The 22,419-nt window shown below is 35.2% G+C and overlaps 1 protein-coding gene across 3 annotated transcripts in view; it reads left to right on the top strand.

Annotated features, from left to right (window-relative positions):
* Positions 1-5,013: 5,013 nt before the first annotated feature.
* LOC149552768 (uncharacterized) overlaps positions 5,014-22,419 on the top strand; it is a 62,905-nt gene continuing 45,499 nt past the window's right edge. Inside the window, exons 1-2 of one of the 3 annotated variants that reach the window (XM_089788313.1) lie at positions 5,014-5,379; positions 12,016-12,095. The gene's annotated coding sequence lies outside the window, so the exon portion shown is untranslated. Of the gene's footprint in view, positions 5,380-11,739; positions 11,819-12,015; positions 12,096-22,419 lie in introns of those variants that run through there. The other 2 variants (XM_089788314.1, XM_089788312.1) reach the window with 2 other exon arrangements.

Raw genomic sequence — 22,419 nt, 5'->3', positions numbered from 1 at the left:
TTTATATTAGTTTCTATAATTTATTTAGTCAATAGATTATTTGTTAGACATTTTTTTGTTTTGTTTTTCATAATAAATTTTTTGATAGATTTTTTTAAATGACTATTTGTTTCATATTTGATAAATGTAATTTAAATAAATAATATTTATTAATCTATTTAAAAGATTTTAGTAAATATTATGTTATTTAAATTAAAAATTATTAATAATCTAATTTGTTTACATAAGATTATATTTTAAATATCTACTTTTAACTATTTTTTTTCTTTTCTTATTTATTTAAAAACCAATTAGTTGTGATCTCCACATTAGATTATGTTGTGATCTCTATTCATTAAACTTTTGATTTTTTAAATTGATTTAGGTTTTAGTTTAAATTTTTTTTTTTATATTAGGTTGGTTTTTTCTTTAAATATTATTTTTTCAATTTTTATAATTTATTTAGTCAATAGAATATTTGTTAGAGATGTATTATTATTATTTTATTTTTTTGTATTTCTCTTATTAATTTTTAGTAATAAAATTTTTGATGGTTTTTTTTTAAATGATTTTTTTTTTTTTTTTTTCATATTTGATAAATTGAATTTAATTGTATAATCTTGAAATTATTGAACATGTTTCTTAAGCAATATTCAAATTTCTTAAATATTGTAAATTTTATATCGATGTTTTAATCTTCAACTTTCTTATTTTTGTATTTTTATTTAAAAAAAATAATATTTACATTATTTAATATTCATTCTACATTTTTCCTCTTAAATCTCATCTCCTATCGGCACATTCATTGCATGTACAAAAGCATGCGATTGTTAGTTTTACTAACTTTCACATAAAACACATTTTATGAAATGAAGGGAATTTGTTTTTATCTAATTACAAATAGTCATCAATATTTTTCCATGTACAAAATATAGAGTCAATCTTTAGATATTTCAAGAATTTAGTCATTTTATATAGACATATTGAAGTATAAAATTTAAAAAAAAAAAAAAAAATGTTTTTATTTATTATTGACTTAATTAAAATTACAATTCATAATTTGTGCCACTTATACTTTTAAGTTCTAATTAGAAAATTACTAAAGTTAAGTTTAATATTGAAAAAAATAAATTTTAACATAGTTTGATTAGTTTGAATCATAATTTCTAAATTTTTTCCTTTAAATAATGTCATTATATACACAATGGATTGAATAAATAATTTTTTTTATAACATATTTAATTAATAATTATCCACATTGCATTACAAACAAGAGCTCTTTGAGAGTGGAGTCCCTGCCTCTAGGGAAACAAATTGGACGTAATATTTAAAATTATGATTTTGAAAAGAGAAGTTATAAATTTTAGCAAATTTAATTTAGATTTTTAATTAATATTTTAAATTTTAGTTTTATAGAATAATGTGGCAACTAGCCATTGTCTAAAAATATACAACTTAATGTAATGCATTGTAAAATCACGAGATTTGAATTAACAAATATTTAAACAAGAAATTTTTTTATTTAGAATTTTATTACATAAGTTAAATTTAGAAATTAATTACTTTTAATTTTTTAAATTATTATATACTAAAGTCTATATATATAAAGCAATACAACTCTTAATAGCAATAATATATTTTAATAAAAAAATAAATTTAATAATTATTGATTTATATAAAACTAATTTTTAAAATAATTTAAAATATATTAACATTTTTAAAAACTATTTTGAAAAGTAAAAATTGTGATATTAATATTGATAAGACATTATTTTTGTTGTGGAAGATAAAAACATGATTTTAGAAATCTAATGAACTTGTGACAAATATGCAAAAGATAAAGTTGTAATTATTTTATAAATCTAATGAACTCGTGACCAATATGTAAAAGATAAAGTTGTAATTAATAATGAACTTGTCACAAATATGGAAAAGATAGAGTTGTAATTAATGAATTCATTAATGCATGATAGAAAATATTGTATTTTTTGAAGTGAGAAAATAAAATAAACCCCACAAAAAATGTAACGAACCAATTAGAAAAAGATAATAAATTAATATAAATTAATTTAAAAATATAAAGTTTGTTGAACTTTAGAATTTAGTAATTTTTTTTGGGTTGCGCAAATTAGCTGCGAGGGGAAACAAAAAAATTAGTACGCGGGACTAATAATTAAAATATTTCAAAATTGATAGTATATATATTATTAGTGTTATTCATTAATAAATAAATGATAGTAATAATTAATTTTAAAACTTGTATAATTAGCCGATAGGCTATTTACTACGAGATCCTTGATCGAGAAATGTTCCGTTCAAGTCGTTGAAAATATGTAGTGCCAGGAAATAATCAGAAAAGGATTTTGAAGTGTTTCCATGATGTCCACCCTGCCAACCCTAGGCACAGAGGATTGATATGATATGATATGATAGATTTTAATGACGTCCACGAGACTAAAGTAGTCTATGGGACCCATGCGATCACCGTCCCGAGTCAGGAGCGGAACTAGTCAGTTGTAAAGTTTTGGATAACTTGTCTCTCCTTCTCTGAAGTTTGGTAATCAAATCCACTGCTCTCTTCACTTGATCTTCCTCGAATAAATAGTTGAAGTCCTTGTTCTGCAATATTTTTGTATAACCAGATCTGATGTCATTGTAAGCCAGGCAATCCTTGACAAAGTGCTGCTCTGTCTCAACTATTCCCATATTACAAAATAAACATGTTCTGTCTGCCCACTCTTCCTTTGGAACTTGCCACCGACCAGTTTCACATCGCAGTTGATGTGAACTAGTTCTAAGTTGTGCCATCAACATTTTTGCTTTCTAGTTAATAGGTGCTCGTATATAGGCCTTTTCATCATGACTATAAGTGGTATTAAATTCTTTAATGTAATAGGATTTTTTCCGCCCTATGCGTCTTGTCCACAGAATATTGTGAAATTTTTCATTGACAAACTTTTTTATTTCTGTAATGTTATCCGGGCAAGTTTGGATTTTGATATCCCATTTTCGCATCCATTTGTCATTTTGCTTCATCCATGTGCTTTTCTGCCTCACAAGTTTTTCCTCTATGATCAACTTGGGCCAACAATGTGTTTCCAGACCTTGAGTTTTCTTTAAGTAGCTTATCATTTGGACCAAAGCAACGACTTCTAATGGATAGGAACTCACCTCCGCCAAAAGGATCTCATACGGAACTATGGTCTTGACTTTAAGATTGCATGTGATGAAGTGTTTTTGAATTCTTTCTACTTGCTGCCATTTCTGTTCGGATATACTACCTCCCCACATTTCACATCCGTATAAAATAACCAGAGTGACCAGCAAACCAAAAAGAGTTTTCATGGTCGTCCAATCCCATAATTCTACGTTCCTGCACTTGTTTTGTAAAGAGTATAACGCCTTCCAGCCCCCTTGGATCCTTTTTGATCTGCAAGTATCCCAGTTGAGTTTGTTATGAAAATCGATGCCCAAGTATTTGTACTCTTCCACAATCTCAAGTGGGCTATTTTCTAATAGAAACTCGTCTTGTATGCCCCTATTCTTCTTCATCGAGAAGATCATAATTTTGGTTTTACTAGTGTTAACTTGCATTCCTATTTCATGACAAAAATTTTATAGTGCTGTCAAGTGCTCTTTCAAACCTTTAGCTGTTTTAGCAAGAATTATGAGATCATCTGCATATAAGAGCAATCTTATCACAAAGTGGGCTAGCTGCACCCCCTCACCATTGGTCTTGTTTATCTACTCTTTTAACTTGTCAATATAGAGCCTGAATAATGTTGGAGATAGCGGACACCCTTGCTTAACCCCGATGTTGCTGTCAAAATTTTCTGATAGCCCTTCTGTCGTTCTGATTTTAGCTTTGACCCGCTCATATAATCTCTAAACTGTTGACCTAAGTTCTTTAGGAACTTCCAACTCTTTCATTCTATCCCATAATTTATTACGTGGCACTGTGTCGAATGCTTTTTTAAAGTCCACGAAACAACAAAAAGCCTCGTTCCCCGGAGTGTCCCAAACTTTCTCAATCAAGTATCTAAGAGTGATGCCATGATCTATAGTAGAGTGCTTCGATTTAAAGCTTGCTTGCCCTATTGCACGTTTGCCTTCTGTTTCAGCCCAGTTGCTGATTTTTTGTTCTACCGAGCTGCCAAATAACTTGCCAAAAAGTGGATTGATCATGATGGTTCGGTAATTAGAAAGATTATTTATATCTCCACTTTTGTGGAGTGGGATCACCACACTTGTTGTCCATTTTACAGAGAAACCTTCTCTATTGACACTGTTGAAAATTTTAGTGATGTGTGGTGTGAGGGTTTCAATACCCCATTTTAAGTATTCAGCTTGAAGCCCATCTATATCTTGCGCTTTACCGGCAGCTAACCTCCTTATGCCTTGGATAATATCTTTTTCGTTGAATAACTCCCCTGTAGTCTCTGTTTCCATGGTTCTACGATCTCCTAGATCACACCCGTAGAGAGTCTTGGCATATTCCAACCATTTGGTTCCTATTATGTTGTTCTCTATCTGAGTTTTTCTCCGCTGAAGTTCTTTCCAAAACTTTTTGGGGTTGTTTTTACCAAGATTAATCAACTCGATTCTTCTCTTATTTACATAATCTCCTTTCTTCTTTTTAATCAGCTGATCATACTCCTTTCTACTTTCTTTATTTATGTTCTTTTTCCAATTTCTTTTTGCTGTTTTGCATTCTTCATCAAACCACAGATTAGCCGGAAAAGTGTTCTTGGCTTCTCTTGTGGCCCTAGATCTTTTACACTCCTTCAGTGCTTTAATGATAGTAAGAACAAGATTATCCTTGTCCATGAAATGTTGTTTATCAGACTCAGGATGGTTTCTCGGAACTCTAGACAGCCGCAAAAGAGAGTTTTGGAAAGTAACATGATTTTCTTGTGTCATTAAAACTTTGCCGATCGGAATCCTCTTCCTCTTTTGTAAAAGTTTTGAAACAACATGTTGATCTTTAAAGTGAGTGGCCACCTTTATCAAAATGGAGTTATGATCAGATTTTAGCTCCATGGGGCAGTCCTCTATCTCAAAGTTACTTATCTTTGCGACATATTCTTGCGAGCATATTACATAGTCAACAACACTTTGTTCATTGTATCTTTTGAGGCAACAAAGCTGCTTGACAACACCTTACTATTTATGTGGTGTGTTGTCATCTCCTGCGAATGACAGCTGGACAAGGAGATAAACATTGGGGCCGCTTGAAGCTTTAGCATCACCAATAGTAATGGAAAAATTACTGTCAAGAGAAACTATATATATGGTATACGCAGCTTCAGCTGAGAATGCTGCAAGATTCAGCTGCCATCTTTCAGCTGTAAAAACGTGAGCACTCACTGTAGTTGATTTTGGGCGGTGGCTTCTTAACAGGTATGTACTGTACGCTAAGGGTTTATTCACACACATTTTATAATGTAATCATTGGTATTATAGAAATTCAATAGTCGATTTGGTGCTTTTAATTTTTAATGTTTAACTGAACTTCTCATCTGAAGCAACAAGAGTTTGGGGTTTAGTTGCTATGTGCTGCTTGTGTAGATTTAGTTCTAGCTAATTATGAGATTTTCCAGCAGAGTTGAGGATAGGTACTCAATCTTAAAGTAAGAAGAAAATTCTGTGGGCTCCTCCTTTGCCTTAAGGAAATGGCCCATGCAAAGTCAGGCATGTGCATTTATGTAAACAGTGCTCTTTCGATCTCCATGAATATATCAAAAAAAGTAAAACCGGTATTTGAAGAGTAGAAAAGCTATAAAAGAGATATTGCAGCCCCTCTTGGTCCAACGCCAGAGTCTATATGGTATACTCCACTTCCATATCTTTTAGGAGGATTCAGATCCATGGCCATTTTTCTCACCATTGCCTTGATAATTTTAGCAAATTCCTTTTGGAAGAATCCAACTACTTCCCAAGACAAAGATTATAGAATAATTAATTGAAGACTGGATGAGAAGAATGAGACGATGATGAATGTTTTGTATTGTTCGAAGAGTGAAAATGGTAGAAAGTTATTGTGATCATGGCTGGTGAAGGTATTCCAACCTTCATTGCTAAGCCCGCATCCATACCAAAGTTGCTGCAATAAAAAAATGATGAGCAAAGTTAGAGAATTAATGCCGCAACTTCTCAGGATGTCTTTTTCTTGGGTAGGATTGCCTTGTAGTATTAAAACAAGTTTCTAAAATAATGTAACACAAATTTTGAGGATAGGAACTACCTATTAGATTAAATTCTCCAACTCTATCTTATCGGAATGAGTGATATGGATCACAAGTTGTGACCCTTGTACTGCTTATTTTTTCCAACCACCAGTTTTTTACAGTATATATATTTGTGTACTACCAACATTTTTATTGACCTAACCTTGGTTGCGGGGCAATTGGAAAATGTCCTTTTAAAGGATTATCTGTCTTTGAATAACTATCCCATCCGAGCATCCTAAAATAATAAGCATTTATGAATTCCATTCATACCAATATAGTGATCTATATGCGTACAATTAAGAAAATCAGATTGGATCACAAGACAATAACAAATCAGTACATACATACTTTATCTAAGAAAATTTTGACCAAGAAGCAAATACCACATAACATAGTCCTTAATGGAAAAACTTGTATGTGTACTGAGCTATAACAAGAATTTGGGCCTTTACAATGGTGTAAATTTCATTCCTACCCACACAATGAATGCCCTTGAATCATTTGATATGTCATTGAACAATGATTTCTTGTAACGTTCATTATATTCTGCTTTCAAGAGTACTATTAAATTCTTCTTTTCAATATCACATTAATTTATGTTGGACTGGGCACAAAGGCTACAAATAGCTTTGGGTTCTGCCAGTGGGTTGAACTATCTGCACGAACTTGCTAATCCACTCACTATCCACATAAATGTAAAGTCCACTAACATATTGCTGGATGAGAATTTGAATGCCAAAGTTGCAGATTTTAGGCTTTCCCTATACTCTCTTATGAGGAATGTCATTCAGATACGTTCAAATACAATATTTCTTCTATTATATTCAAATACTTTTGTAAACATTCACAAATGACCAAAAGGATTATTCAGCCATTGATGTATTGTGAATTCTGATGACTGGATGATACACTGACGTTTTGACATCTCACCATAGTTACACCACCCTGGGGGACGGGGGGACGGCGAACCGGGGGGACAAGTTTCCGGGACGAGGGGACAGAGGGGCCTTAATTTGGGGACGGCGGGGGGACGGTGGGGGGACGGCGGCAGGGGACAAGAGGGGTGTATATATCTATGCATATGGTATTTAAAAATGTTAGTTATGAAAATATGTATTGCAATATAGGATGTAAAGATGTAAAAGAGTGAATACTTGAAACATTGCATTGAATTGGAACATCGAACATTAAACATAAATAGTTGAATTTGCAAATAGTGAATAGTAGGATGTCCCCCATCCTCGGTGGAGGTGGTGGAATCTAGTGGCACAGCTGGGGACGGGGAGACGGAGTCCCCAAGTCTCCGGTGCGTTGAAGTCTCCGAGACGTTGGGCAAAAAGGGGGGGGACGCGTCCCCGTGTTACTATGCATCTCACCAATGAAGACCATTTATAGTCTAGTCATGATATCACCACTTTAAATAAATTTAACAATAGTCCTCATGGATGAGTACTCAAAATTTATGTTTAATGTAGTACCCAAACATTGATTTCATGGTGCATAATGATTGGGGCATCATGATTGATAGATAGCCTCAATTGGTGAGGAAATAACTATTCTTGATAAGAAGTCAAAACTTCAATTATGTAGCATCCAACAATCGAAGTGACGATGCATCCTAATGGAAAGACTGCTAAATTTGGTGAATGGAACTATACAAGTATTAATTTATAATTTTATAACTCTATATTAAATAGGACAGGGTCTCAACTTTGTCTCCTAGCGGCTATAGAATGAGAAAGGAACAAATCTACCCAGTACAACTCACAGTTGAATCTTGTTCAGCCTTGAGTAGCATCAGAAGCATTGGTCACACTACCAATTTGAAGACTACCACTAACATATGGAGTTAAATCTCGTGCGGGGTTACTTGGATCTAGAGTAGCATGACCCAAAAACTCAGTGAGAAAAGAGATGTGTACCATTTTGATATTGTTTTGTTGGAGTTGATAATGACACATCTCTCTATAGGAGGACAGAAATACATAGTTAGACTGGTGAGCAATGCCTTGGAAACTAAGGGTGTAGAATACTTACAAGAGGATTTAATCGATCCTGTGTTAAGACTAGACAATCTGAAAGTATTTGACGAGTTCTTAATTTTGGCCTTGAGATGTGCTGAGGAATTGACAGCTAAAAGACCCACCATCAGAGAAGTGTTGAAGGAATCCGAATCCATTTTAGATGTGGAAGGCTCTTTTCAATCCACTAAAATCTGTCCACAAATTGGTAATTATTTTGATTCCAAAGGAATTGTCAAGATTTACAGTGAAGAAGAAGGTATCAATTCGAGTGTTCTTCTTGGCCAAGTAGATGTGGTTCATAAATATACGTTTGACTATAGCAGGGCTTATCTGGTGATCAGTACTGTAGATCCCAACTAGCTTGTAGTTGTGAGAGCCTATGTTACCAAAAATGAAAAATGAGAAATCAGACAGCAAGGCCACTTGACGAGAAACCTAATGCACAGGCTTTTTAAAAAATAGAGTGGATGCCGCTGAGACTTTTTAGGAATATTTAAAAAGGAAAGTGGTCCTATGAATATGAATCGTCTTTAAAAAAATAATCTGAGGAAGCTGGTTGTCTCATGAATTTTAAAAATAAAAAATATATTTTTTCATAAATTTGTTTGGTAAGATTATTCAATTTTGTTGGGAAAATGAAGTGTAGGTAGTTGAGAAATGGCAAAATTTTTACCTAGGTGGTACTAAATCCAGCCCCACCCAATTTTCACCCACTCAAATTGAGGGGGCTTACAATTTGGGGCTCCTATTTTGTAGGAAAAGATTCCAATTAAGCCTTTAGCCTGCCCCGCCTACCCCTTCCCCCTAAAAAATTATCATGGAGCCACCTGCTCCACAAAAATAGAGCCCAAGCCCCTCCAATGAGACGCCTAACTATATTTAGTTTTAAATATGAAATACAAAATTAAATATTTTTTCATCTTCCAAATAGATTATATTCAAATTACATTGCAGTGGTAAAATTAAATGAATTCCTCCATAAAACAATTTTTTTCTTTAATTACTACAATTGGGAGTTCGCCATAAAACAAAAAGTTCCGTTAATTAAGAGAATTTCTAAACTTTAGTGGAACAGTTTAGAATTCATAATGAAACAAAGTGTTTTATTAATTAATAAAATCCCTAAAAGTTAGATATTAGCCAAAGAAAAAAGAATAAGTTTAAAATATAATTTAATTTTTGAACTTTAATTTTTGGCATTCAAAAATGCGTGTTTCTTGCATTGAAATATGTTGCTGTCGTCAAAATGTGAAACAACAACAAATGTCACGTTTTTGGCAACTATGGTCAGAGCTATTATAGAGTATGATTTATTTTATTATAGATGGTTGAAAGTTTGTATTGTTTTCTCATCCTCTAAAGCCGCAGAATTCTTAGAGGGATGTTGAAGTTTTAAATCAAGAATGCACTTTGTGATCTTTCCTCGGGATGTTGAAGACCTTTTGTGAATACTTAGAAATTTGTGAGCTTAGGGAATGGGTGGGAGTATTTAGTTCATCTTCAATTGGAATTTATTTTTCAGGTTTTGGGATATTTTACTTTCAATAAAGTCTTCACTTAAATCAATTCCTCACTTAAATAAAATGTTTACTTACTAATGTGTAAAGTATAAAATAATGAGCTAATTGGAAATGTGATTCAAGTGGCTCATAAAGATGAACCCATTGTCATTGATAGTCATCCGCTCTCCACTTACTATTATGTAAAGTATAAAACAATGAGCTAATTGGAAATTTGGGTCAAGAAGCTCATAAAGATGAATCCATTGTCACTGATAGTCAGCCGCTCCATCCTTGACTTCAAATAGACTGAGAATCTTTGCAAGAAATCTTTTAATATACATAGAAATATGAATAGATATATCTTATTTGAAATATTTATTTTTTATACTGCAAGAACGTTTATGCAGTCCATTTGGTTTCATTGTACTCATGATTTATAAGATTATACAGTATTGGGTAGATAATAGAGTATTGAGTTGCTTAGTGAAGATGGAGGCACATACATCTGAGTCATAGAATCCTATGTTAAACTTAACAACTTGAGGCTAAAAACTATTTTTCAAGGAACCATTTTTTTTTCAATCCCTCATAGGCACTCACAAAAATTGGGACCTTAACATGCATTTCTAGAAATTGTCACCCAACATCTAGCATTGTGTAGAGGTTTTATTTTTGTGGCATAATCTTTGTGTATTGTCATATTCCTTAGGCCTTCCATTCTTTCTACTGTCATTGTATCATGCACTAAAGTAAATGTGTCTGCGCAACTTTTATATTACAGTTCTGAAAAACTCCTATATCTTTAAGTTGCAAATGCACTCAAAGGTATTAAGAATCTTGGTTTCAGCTCAATCGAGCTTAACTTCCTTCATCAACTCTATGAATAATAACACTCTATTTCAATTCAACCAAGCTTAACTTCCATCAATAAATTGAAAGGCCAAATTAGTTGCAATGACAATTGGATAAGGAAAATTCAAACCTTCATCTGTCCTCTAACTAAGTTATTTACTAAACACATCTCACAAGGTACAGACTCCTCCAATAACAGCCTAGGTCTAGACTCCTCCAATAACAATTTGGTTGAAGGACTGACACAAAGGATGAAAAGTTTAATCGGGTTTTACAAAGTTGTATATTAAAAATAAATAAAAAATGATTTTCAAAATCAAGATTGCAATATTAGACATCGGCGTGACTCTTGAACCTTTGGGGTACAAGTGCTAGTTTATTTATATTGCATATACAACATTTCCTATAATTTAAATTTTAAAATTTTACACATGCTACCTGTATCAGTGTACAACTGCTAGTTATATCTCTTTTTCCCAATTACGCCGACTCTTTCTCAACAAATTTTCCCATTGACGGCTGTGGATCCGTCCATTCCCTCCTAGCTCCTTGCCTTCCTGCTGTGTTGCAAAAGAGCTCTGTGGCAGGCTTTCTGAGTAATTTCCCCGCCACTGAGTTGCTCGCTGGCAACAAAGGAGTTTATGAGATTGGGATGAGAAGAAGGTTTTACGGTGTTCATGCCACATAAGCAGCTGCTTGCTGGGCCACTGAGGTTTTTATCCCTGGACCATTTTCACATATTTATTTAGGGCCTTCTTTTTTATTTGGAATGTGCTCCCTTTTCCAGCCGCATATAAGGCTTTGAATTTGAAGTTTGCTTGATTTCCATGTGTTTTGCCTTGCTCTCTCCAGCCTAGATGAATCGGTGTGGAGGAATTTTGAATTGCTTTGACCAGAATGTCCAAATTTCCCAGCCGTTGACGGAAAACTGGTGTGTTCTGTTGCTGATTTTTAATTTTAGTTGTTATTTAGGTGCATGGCTGTAGAAATATGGTTTGGGTCATAATCAGAGTCGTGTTCGCTTTATAGTTGCATCTCAGTCAATTTTTTTAAGAGGGAATGGAAACTAGAATATGTTTTTTACGAAACTATTCTCCCAGACTTCTGAGAACCTCAAATCCCAAACTGCAGGTTGTAGCACATACCTCATCTTGAGCAGCTCTCAATCTCAAGATCTAAAACATGTATGAAATTGGTTCTAGAAGTATTGGTTTATACGTGTATCACGCAGGTGATTTCATTGAGTAGCAGATTTCCTCATAGGTTGATTATTTTTTTTATGGATTCGAAATCTATTTTGTTCTTCATATTGTGTTGGTCAGTCTGGTGCTTTGAATAATTTTCTTTTTTCCTTTTTTCCATGTCTAAAATTCAATTTTGAGTGGTTGTTCATTACTTCTCAGTCTAATGTTGTAGATACCATCACAGGTTTCCTTAAATGCTCTCAAGCTTGGAAAGATTTGAAAAACTTGTGTAGACAATGTAGGCTTCAATTCCTTTTAATTAAGGTATGAGCCTCTATTTATTAAGAACTTCTCTGTTTAAAAATGTCATCATTCTTGCACTTACACTTTGTAGACATCATGCTCTACCTTATTGAAGTCAGCTCTGTGATTTTATATGTCGTGAACTTTTACCTCTTGTTGGGCGCAATTCATTCCAGACAACTGCTGTCATTTCTCTCATATTATGAATGTATTCTTCGTTTAATGAATATCTTCGGTTCTATATCTGAGTTTCTACGAAGGCTTCCATTTGTTGCTTAGGTAAGAGTAAACAGATTCAGCCATTTTTGAGTTTAGAGTCTTCAAATTTATTCATCCTTTAGGAATGTTCACTGCGATTCCACAAGACATGGCTCTCTTTATATGCTGGTCTTGTTTTGAACTTGTTATTTCTCATTATCTACAAACTTGATGCCTTCAGAGTTTTGTTTAGTTAGATATGAGGTCTGTGCTATTTAAATGAATCAAGGGCATTCCTTTCTTTGCCAAGTGTTAATAATGATACATCCTTTGTTTATTTAAAAAATGTTGACTTGCTCTTATATTTAAAAGTAAAACAGTCCGCAGTAGTCTGCTAAAATCTTCTTGACCTTTTGTTTCATTCTAAAAAAAACATGTCTACACTTGTTATCTCAATTGCACTGGACTTTATGTCTTGTAGCTTCTGTTTTTTTGTTTGTTAAAATTACACAACTCCATTGTAATTGCTTTGGTTCCATGCTCTGCTCAGCATAGATTCACCTCTTTAATTATTGTGGGCTTTCTATGACTTCTGTTCATTGCAAATGTTGCTTCTATATTATGAAGATCTTCCTAGAAAATGATAATCTTTGCTCTATTTCATTTGATGGCTGTAATGTTTTGCACATGATTGTAGGTTTGTTTTTTTGCCGTGTTATTTGTTGTTGAATGCTTACATACCTGTATTGTTATCATGCAATCACTCCTTAATCAGTAGAAACCATCACCTTTGCTTTTCTTACTTGATAGTAACCCCTTAAAATCCTTTTCTTTTACTCCTCTAAGAGATCTCTATTTTCTGTTCATAAGACTGATATGACCATTCACTCTGAAAAAGTGCTTTTTGCACATATCAATAATAGTCCCCCTTTTATTGCGCATCCAAACTTTGTTAGATAAAACATGAAACTCTGCTGCTTTTATCAGTCTCCTGATGATTCTGTGTGTGATAATGTAATGATCATTAGTATAGAAAAGCAGAAAATGTATCATGGTTGCTTGGTGGCATACATGTCACTTGTATCTACTTCCATTTGCTTAAGGTGGTGCAATGTCCTGTAATTGTATGTGTTTTGGCAGTTCCAATTTACAGTATTTCAGTCACATCATGTATGAATACATTAATATATTCTATCTACTTGAACAAGGCCTCTGAATTGGCTTCAATTCAATCTTGTCATGTTTCACCTTCTACGCCTCAAAATTGTCTTTGAAGCTTGTGCTGGATATGCCGGTCACTTTCAATGGGATAATATATAAGTTGCTGCATAGAACTACATGTGTAGTAAGTACATAAAGACTCCATAGTCAAGAAATGAAAAAGAAACTCTACCTTCATTTCGAATCCCCATTCTATGAATTTTTGTATTGAACATAACTGGGCTAGCCTTCAGAACTACGTGTATAGAACATAAATACACCATGCTTCAAGAAATGAGGAAGAAACTCTACTTTCATTTCAAAGCCTTGTTTTGAAAACTGTTGTATTGTATGTAATAGAGAAAAAGAAAGCATCAAAGTTCAGACCTTTATATCATCAACTGGCTGCACTTCCTTAGACATAGAATATGGATGAATCAAGGTCTGCAAATACCTGTAAACTATCATTCCCTTACATTGAATTAGTTGACAGTAAATTCAACTAATGTATCACAAGATGATCAATTGTAATTTTGATAGAACTCAAATAAAACCAATGCCCTTTTGGCGAAGGGTATCAAACACAATTCTTTTTGGATTATAGAGCAATCCTTCTTATGAACAACTGCTTAAGTTTTTGGTAATGTACTACAATTATGTTCCTATTTGAGACTCTTCGGCATACCCCATTGCACCCTAAAGTGCGATTGCTAGTTATAGAAAAGATTGAAGCAGTGGCTTTAGGGAGAATGGTTTCGGTTCATTTCCTTTCGAAAATGTTCTGCTAAAATATAGTTTCCTGATATTTTCCCTGTGCACACTGCCCATTATTTCTCATCGGCATCGTTGATAGCACATCACAATGTGTGCAGAATCTTGAGGTACCTCACTTGCCATGGTTTTGCTAAGTTTTTCTTTTTAGAGGAATCTGCACACATCTAGATCAGTTTCTTGTGTTTTAACAAATTCTAGGATATTTATGTTATTATTTGTTAAGATATTGGTTGTATGGTGATATCTATGGTTGTTTTCATATGTGATAATGTTGTAATATTTAGTATTAGATTCCTTTTTTGAATTTTTTAAATGACTTTCTTCTTTTCTCGGTAATGAGATTGTTTTATTTGAAGTGAGAAAAAAATTATATTGCAGAAGATAAACCCTAGGTCCCTAAGTAATCATAGTTCAGGCTAGTGGCCATCTACCATTATGGCAAACCAAAAACCACCATTTGGGGACCATTAACGTCAAGTATAACAGTTATAGCAATGGTGTAATTACAAAACTCTTAACACAAGAAATTTAATGTTCTCCATGCCATCCCAGTAGCTCAAAACAGACATTCCCAGCCCAGCTACAGAAAAACCAAAACTTAAACATGGATAAAGAAGCGCCTAGCGAACATTCAAAAACCCTCAGACCAGTGGAAGATAAACAAAAAGATACAGGGTACTGTTGAAGAGTGTCCACCATCTCTTGGTGTCTACCCTGTGGCACAGCACCTTCAGTTTGCTCATGCCGCCAAGCATTCATTTTTGCTACTGAGAAATCCTCACCACCATCACCCGCCTCCTTCCTTTGCTGGAACTTCTCTTGGAGTTTGCCGTCACCCACTCCAGTCCACCTAGAGTCGCATTTCATTCTTTAAATGTCTTTATCAAGAAACTGGATTACGATCTCCATCTTCACTGCCAGCCAGCCTTTCCTGGCTTTTCTAAACCTTTTGTTCCAAAATCTTCATCAAAACACAATACAGATGGTGAGTACTTCGTGGCCTCAACTTCTCAAGGTTGCTCTGCTTGTTCCCCAAATTTATTCCTAATCTTGGGATGTATTTCGCTAAGATTTCATCAAATCCTCCCAGTGCCTCCCTAGGAACAATTGTTTCCATAATTAGCCTTATGATGGCTTTATCTTCACCCAACTGCAATGCCCAAGCCATAATAATGGGGCAAACATCTGTGTTGGTTCTGTGTCTATTCTCATCTTGGTGGAACATTTCCCCCTGCAGGAACTAGATGCTGTCCATGAGTTTGTTATTTACAAAATTGAACATGATTATCAAGTCTTAACCTTTTGCTCTGCCCATGGAACGGGTTTTTCTGCTTAATGCAAGTGAGATTAAAGGAAGTTTCCATCTCTTCAAGTTGCAGAACACTTCACAATTGGGATTGAAAGAACCAAAAAAACTTTCACAAAGTTTTTTCTTGAGACACTCAAAACAATCATTCCCCATCATAATTAATCTGCTTGCCAGTGATTACTTGTCATCGCAGCATAGATCACAATGAACTTACATCACATCTCTGGTGTCACCAGCATGCTGCATTAAATGGCTGTAGTTATTTGTGGCCAAAAGAGGGGTGGAATTATCACTTAGGATTTCCCACATCCATGCTTAAGCTTGGAAATCTTCCAGAATGATTTCATGTACATTGAGAGTTAAGGCCCAATTTGACAGTTTACCAGCTTTCTTATTGCCTTGCCTTCTTATTTATGTAGAGCATCTACACACACACCAAACTACCAATCAGGGGTATCGATTCAACTTGTTTGGAAAGTTTTCTCCTTCTCCTAATTCATCAACACCTTTCCTTTCAAGGCTTTGCAAGAATCTATCCTATTCTCCAATCCCCTCAATACATGCCCACTGACCCATTAAATATATCCGATATACTCTAACTCATGGCAACTTCTGATCCATCTATTCCTTCAAACTGAACACACATGTTCCCTCATGAAAATAATGCCTCCCTTGACTTCTTACAGCACTAACTTGACTTCTGATTAGACTCATAATTTCATGGGCACTTTCCATTCCTTCACAAGACCTTACAACATCTATAACTCTTCCAATACTTTGAACCGTTGGATTGACTGTGACTGCCCCGTGATACACTTTTGAAATTGACACCTTATTTGGTCTATCCTTGCAACTTGGATTCTCAACTTCTCACCCACACAAAGGACATTCCTATCACACTTGATTCATTAGCTTTCATAACCTTCAACAAACCAGTCAATCCAATCCTTTGGTCCCACTCGAAACAAGTAACATCAATTCACTGTCAAACTGTGATAGGCATGCATTATTCCTTTGAGACAGTCACAAAGTGGTTCAGAAGTGTACCCTCTGATTCCCAGCCATTAGGACACAATTAGGATTGATCCTTGCATGCCCTTATAGCCATTATACCTTCAATAAATTCCCTATGTGAGCAGAATCATGACTGATTTATCATATCTCTGTTTTATGCAATCTGAAACAACTATTCATGGTTTTGTTTAATCAGATACACATGGATTCTTGTGCATGGGTTCCTGCAAAGAAGAGGGAATATAATACACATTTTCCCCCACAATCTATTTGAATTTGGGGTCTTGGTCCACATTTTGTATTACATATTTATTTTTACAAAGTTACAGGTTACCCTAGAAGGGTTACACAAAAAGTTGAATATCTTTTCACCCACTTAATGAAATTGAGTGCTTCACAAACCAAAATAAAGTAGATTTGACCCTCTACAACAAATGGATCATCAGGTGGGTACCAATATTGCCAGAAAAGGACACAGAAATCAGACTCTTTTTTTTAACTGATCAAAGTAAGGATTATGCAGGAAAACTTGTTTGCATTGATTGCCAAACTTCATGTATCGATTTGGGTCCCTTTGTTTGCTCATTACAATATTATTTAAACTTAATTACACCTGTTCCAACTGACAGGAACCCTTTTAACTACCCATGTAACCAACATTGGTTGGTCTCTTAAAAATGTTATTAAACTTTGACAATTTTTGAAGATTTTGATTCTTCCTTGGTACCAAGGACCTATCCACCAACTTTATTACATGGACATGGTCTGATAAGACCTCATGGAAGACAAAATATTTATTCTAACCCCAAACTTACCTATTGAGGCCATGCATTCCCTTTTAAACCTATTTTGTCCATATGGCATCATTTTGACATCTTGTTCACAAATTATTTGATATGGATCAATATGGCTTTGATAGTCTCTGTTACGTCATAAAATGGTCATGTAGACTTTATTGTGTTCAATTCCCTTCATGGATCCTTTCTTAGGGCCTTAGAGTGACCCTTGTGTCTAAGGTACCCTTCCACCCCTGGAAAAGAACTCATGCCCCATGAGTAACCTGCTTTATATGGACTAGGAATAACTTGGATACCTGCAGCAAAAGGATAAACACCTGCCATTCATAAAATATGGGCCAGGAGGAAAGGACGTTCCCACTTGTAACTTCTATAATTAACCTTGGATACATGAATTGATTGCCTTGTGGTGTTATGCTCCTCTGTATCTTGTTTTGGATCAGCATTTGAAGTTTTTGTACTGATTGATTGCTTCAATAGGACACATGATTGATCCAATCACTACCCCTATACTCAAGTTACCTGTTTGCAATGTAATGTCTCCATCTTTTTAGCAACTTAGTAGAGTTCTTAACCTTTACATTCTCCGAAGGCTAAGTGAAGAAATAAGGAGAAATTGATTAAAATTGATTTCTTATAAAGTCATTAAAAAAAATAATTTAAAATTAAAGGGTGACTTTATATTTAATTAATTTAATTTTCTAGAAGCACAATTAATTATTTTATTGCAAGGGAGAAGCTTCTAGAGAGTGCATTTTCTAGAAATACAATTAATTATTGAATTGGAAAGGGGAAGCTTCTAGAGAATGCAATTAAATAATATTTTATTTCCTTCTAGAAGGGGGAAGGAAAAGAATAAATAGAGGTGAGAGTTTCATTGTTAATCATCTGATTATTGTGAATTGCATTTGATAAGAACTTGGGAGAAGAAACTAAGGTTTCTAATTTCAGTCAACCATTGGAGAACGTCAACTCTTCAGTGTTTCAACCATTTGAGGTGGTGAAATATCCATTGAATTTGGTATTTAGGAGAGCTTCAATTCAGGAGTTCTATTTGTGCTTAAATTGGAGAATACATTTTTTGTTGGTTGCTACAGTACGCAAGAACGATGCCGCGCTACAGTACTTATGCTTGATTCATCTCTATCTTTGGGCATCACTATTATCAAGTTCCTCTTGTAGCTATTAGTAGTTAGCATTGTAATTTTTTTGGGCATATGATTTTGCTGTGATAATTCAGAATTAGATTTTGACATTACTGTAGTCATTATTGTAAGCCCATTTGTCTTGGCAAACTCATAGCAACATTTTACATAGAATGAATTCAATAAAGGAGATACATGTTGCATTTGTTTGACGAAATGTCCATCTAATAGTATATATGATCAGCATAATAGTTGTATGTCAATTGTTTGTCAAAATGTCGGTTGGTTGTAGGTATGCATTCCATATCTAGTTTCCATGTATATGCATTGAAAATATCAAAACAACTGCACTTGCATATTAGTTCATTGTAAGAGGCATTGTAATATCATTTGTGAACATTCTAAATTTCTTAGCATTGAAAGGCAACATACAAGTGTTTCACAATATTCCTTGAGCCAAAATCAGTTTGTTTGGGCAAGGGATATTACATTGGTATCAGATCTAAATCCTGCCACCCTGAGGGTTTAGCAATTACAAGCCACCTAGGGTTGGCTCTTACAGATTTTTCACTATCAGGCGAGCTTTGTTTGATAGGGAACAAGATTTTGGCAAGCAGCTAGACACCATGAGTGATAAGCAAGAGCGTAGCCCATCAAGAGACAATTGGAATGAGGATTAGGAAACAAGGGAATTTTACAAAGCAATGGTTATAGGACAAGAGTGGATGGCTTAGGCTTTGTAGACACTCACCACCATGGTTGAGCGCATGAACCCATAGGATAGACAGAATTAGGAACAAGGGGATAACAGGAGTGTAGTGGATCACCTAGAGCTCATAGAACTTTTTCCAAAATAACAGACAAACCCACACGTCCTACTTTTGTTAGAGAGGAACCAATACAGGAACCAACAGAGGAAGTTGAGGATGAGACATTTGCAGGTATCCTTATGGCTGCAAATGATGAATGCGAATTATTGGCACTGCAGGTTCGGGAGAGGATGACCTTTGAATGCTTTGTAAATCAAAGGAGAGAACATTATAGGTCACTCAAACAGGATAGGAGGCCTAGGGGTCAAAATAGTGAGCTGAAGAGGGCTACATGCAAACTTACTATGCCTACATTTGATGGGAGTGGTAAGATGACAGCTCAAGCTTGGATTCATAAGCTTGAAACATTCTTGACACTGAGGCCAATGACAGAGATTGAAGCTATCAAATACACCACTTTGCATTTGGAGGGAGTAGGACATGATTGGTGGTACCATGGTATAGTAACACTTCAGCATAATCAGGTGACAGAGTACCAGGACTTCGTGGATAGGTTGGTTGAAAGATTTGATAAGAAAGATCTAGAGGTTTACTTTTGGGAATTAGCACAATTGAAACAAACAGGCAACTTGGAGTAAAAAAGGCAAGAAGTATGGAATATGCAGTCCTAACAAACAAATTTCAGTCCAAAGGAGCATCTTCTAGTAAGGATAACAAACCATTTTATAAAAAATCAGAGAGGACTGATTTTAAAATGATTCTAAAGATAAAACTCCAGTACCTTTTGACAAGGAAACATTAAATGATTTGAGGAAGAAAAGATTATGTTTCTACTGTAAGGGACCCTATGATGCAAACCATGACTATCCTCTTAGATCAAAGGGCAAAGCTAACAGAATTATGTGGGCATACTATGAGGAATCAGAATTAGATAATTCAGACCAGCAGTCTGATATAGAAGAAATAGATGGTGAAAAAAAGGAAGACAAGGTTGAAAACTTGTCTAAAATGGAGTCTACGGATGGGGAAGGAGATGAGCAACTTAGGGAAGCTCGTCTCACTAGTATTAAGCAGGAAGGATCATTTTGAATGAGAGGAGTACTTGCTGGACAACAAGTTATAACTTTGGTTGATACCGGTGCCACTCATAATTTCATTGGTGCTAGGTTGGTGGAGAAGCGTGGCATACAAATAGAGGAGTTTGGGGGAATTAGAGTGAGGGTAGCTGATGGCTATGTCCTTAGTTGTGATCGTAAGATCACTTGACTCCCTTTGAAAGTTAATAATTATGCCTTTAAGGCAGATTTCTATGTTGTGCCTATGGGAGATACAAATATAGTCCTTGGGATGAGTTGGTTGCATGATATTGGTGAGTTCACTCTTAATCTCAAGGAGATGGAGATGAGGTTTAAAGTGAATGGGAAGACACAGATTCTTAAGGCAATCAGTGAGAGTGATTTTAGAATGGTGTCTTTCCGGAGGATGGCTAGATTGAGTCGACATGATTAGGTAGAGTGGGCAGCAAAGTGCATGTTAATGCCATCACAGGAGGGACAATAGAAGACTGAATATCCTCCTGATATTGAAGAGCTTAGAGTTAAACACTCTAAGGTGTTCAGTGAGATTCCACCAGGTAGACCACCAAACAGCGTATTGAGCACATCACTAAGTTAGAGGAGGGCGCTAAGCCCATCATGATTACACCCTATAGGCATCCAAAGAGGTTGAAGGATGAATTTGAAAAAACCATAACGGAGTTACTTGCTATGGGCCACATTAGACCAAGTAAGTTTCCTTTCGCTTCTTCAACGGTGTTTGTGAAGAAGGATGGGACATTGAGGATGTGCATTGATTACAGGGTGCTTAATAGAAAGACAATTAAAAACAGGTACCCCATTCCTAGGATTGATGAGTTGATAGATGAGCTTCATGGAGCTTTCTTCTTCTCAAAAATAGATTTGAGATCAGGTAATCACCATATTAGAGTTAGAGAGCAGGACATCGAGAAGACAGCCCTTAGATGTTATTGCGGCCATTTTGAGTTTGTAGTTATTCCATTTGAGCTAACTAACGCCCTTGCTACTTTTCAGGCAACAATGAATAGGGTTTTTCATCCTCAGTTGAGGAAATTTGTACTTGTCTTCTTCAATGATATCTTATTGTACAGTAGATCTTGGGAGGAGCACTTGGTTCACCTTGACACGGTATTCGATATATAGGGCTGAGAGTCCTTGTATGCAAAGGAGTCGAAATGTGATTTGGGCATACAGAGTTGTTGTATTTGGGTCACATCATTAGTGCTAAAGGTGTACACCTGGATCCTGAAAAGATTTGTGCCATTGTGGAATGGCCTTCACTGGTGAACCTTATACAGTTAAGGGGCTTTTTGGGATTATGTGGTTTCTACAGGAGGTTTGTGGATGGATATTCCAGGCATGCAACACCCTTGACAGATTTGATGAGAAAGGGAGCTTTCTTGTGGACTCCTGAGGCACAGGAGTGTTTTGAGAAATTTAAGGAGTTGATGACTTCTTGTCTCGTGTTAGCCTTACTAGATTTTAGCAAACCTTTTGAGCTACATTGTGATGCTTTCAGAGAGGGCATTGGAGCGGTGCTTATGCAGGAGAAACCCCCTATTGCTTATGAGAGCAGGAAATTAAAAGGGCCAAAGCGGAGCTTCAACATATATGATAAGGAGATGTTAGCCATTATGCATGTTTTGGCTAAATTTAGGCAATATTTGATAGGTAGCAAATTTTGTCTCAAAACCGATCATAATAACCTAAAACACTTTTTGGGGCAGCGAGATCTCAATGATAGGCAATAGAAGTGGGTGAGCAAGTTACAGTCCTATGACTTTGATATTACATATTTTAAGGCAACACAGAATGTAGTTGCTGATGCTTTATCGCGTAGGCCCCATTTGAGCTTATTGAGAGATATATCGCAGGATTGGAGACACTTGATCCTTGCAGAGTATGCAAAGGATGTGTGGACAGCCGGATTCGTAGATGGAACTATTCAAGACAGCAGATACACCCTTGTGAATGAGCTCATCATTTACAAAAGGCAAATATTTTTGGTTCCAAGCTCAACAGTGAGGAGGATGGTTCTGAAATCTTTTCATGATTCACCTAT

The sequence above is a fragment of the Cupressus sempervirens genome, chromosome 6 (assembly GCF_028749045.1).
Source record: "Cupressus sempervirens isolate cs-2001-9-10 chromosome 6, ASM2874904v1, whole genome shotgun sequence".
Lineage (NCBI taxonomy): Eukaryota > Viridiplantae > Streptophyta > Pinopsida > Cupressales > Cupressaceae > Cupressus > Cupressus sempervirens.
The sequence above is the reverse complement of the archived record's forward strand: the minus strand, read 5'-3'. Positions and strand labels throughout refer to the sequence as shown.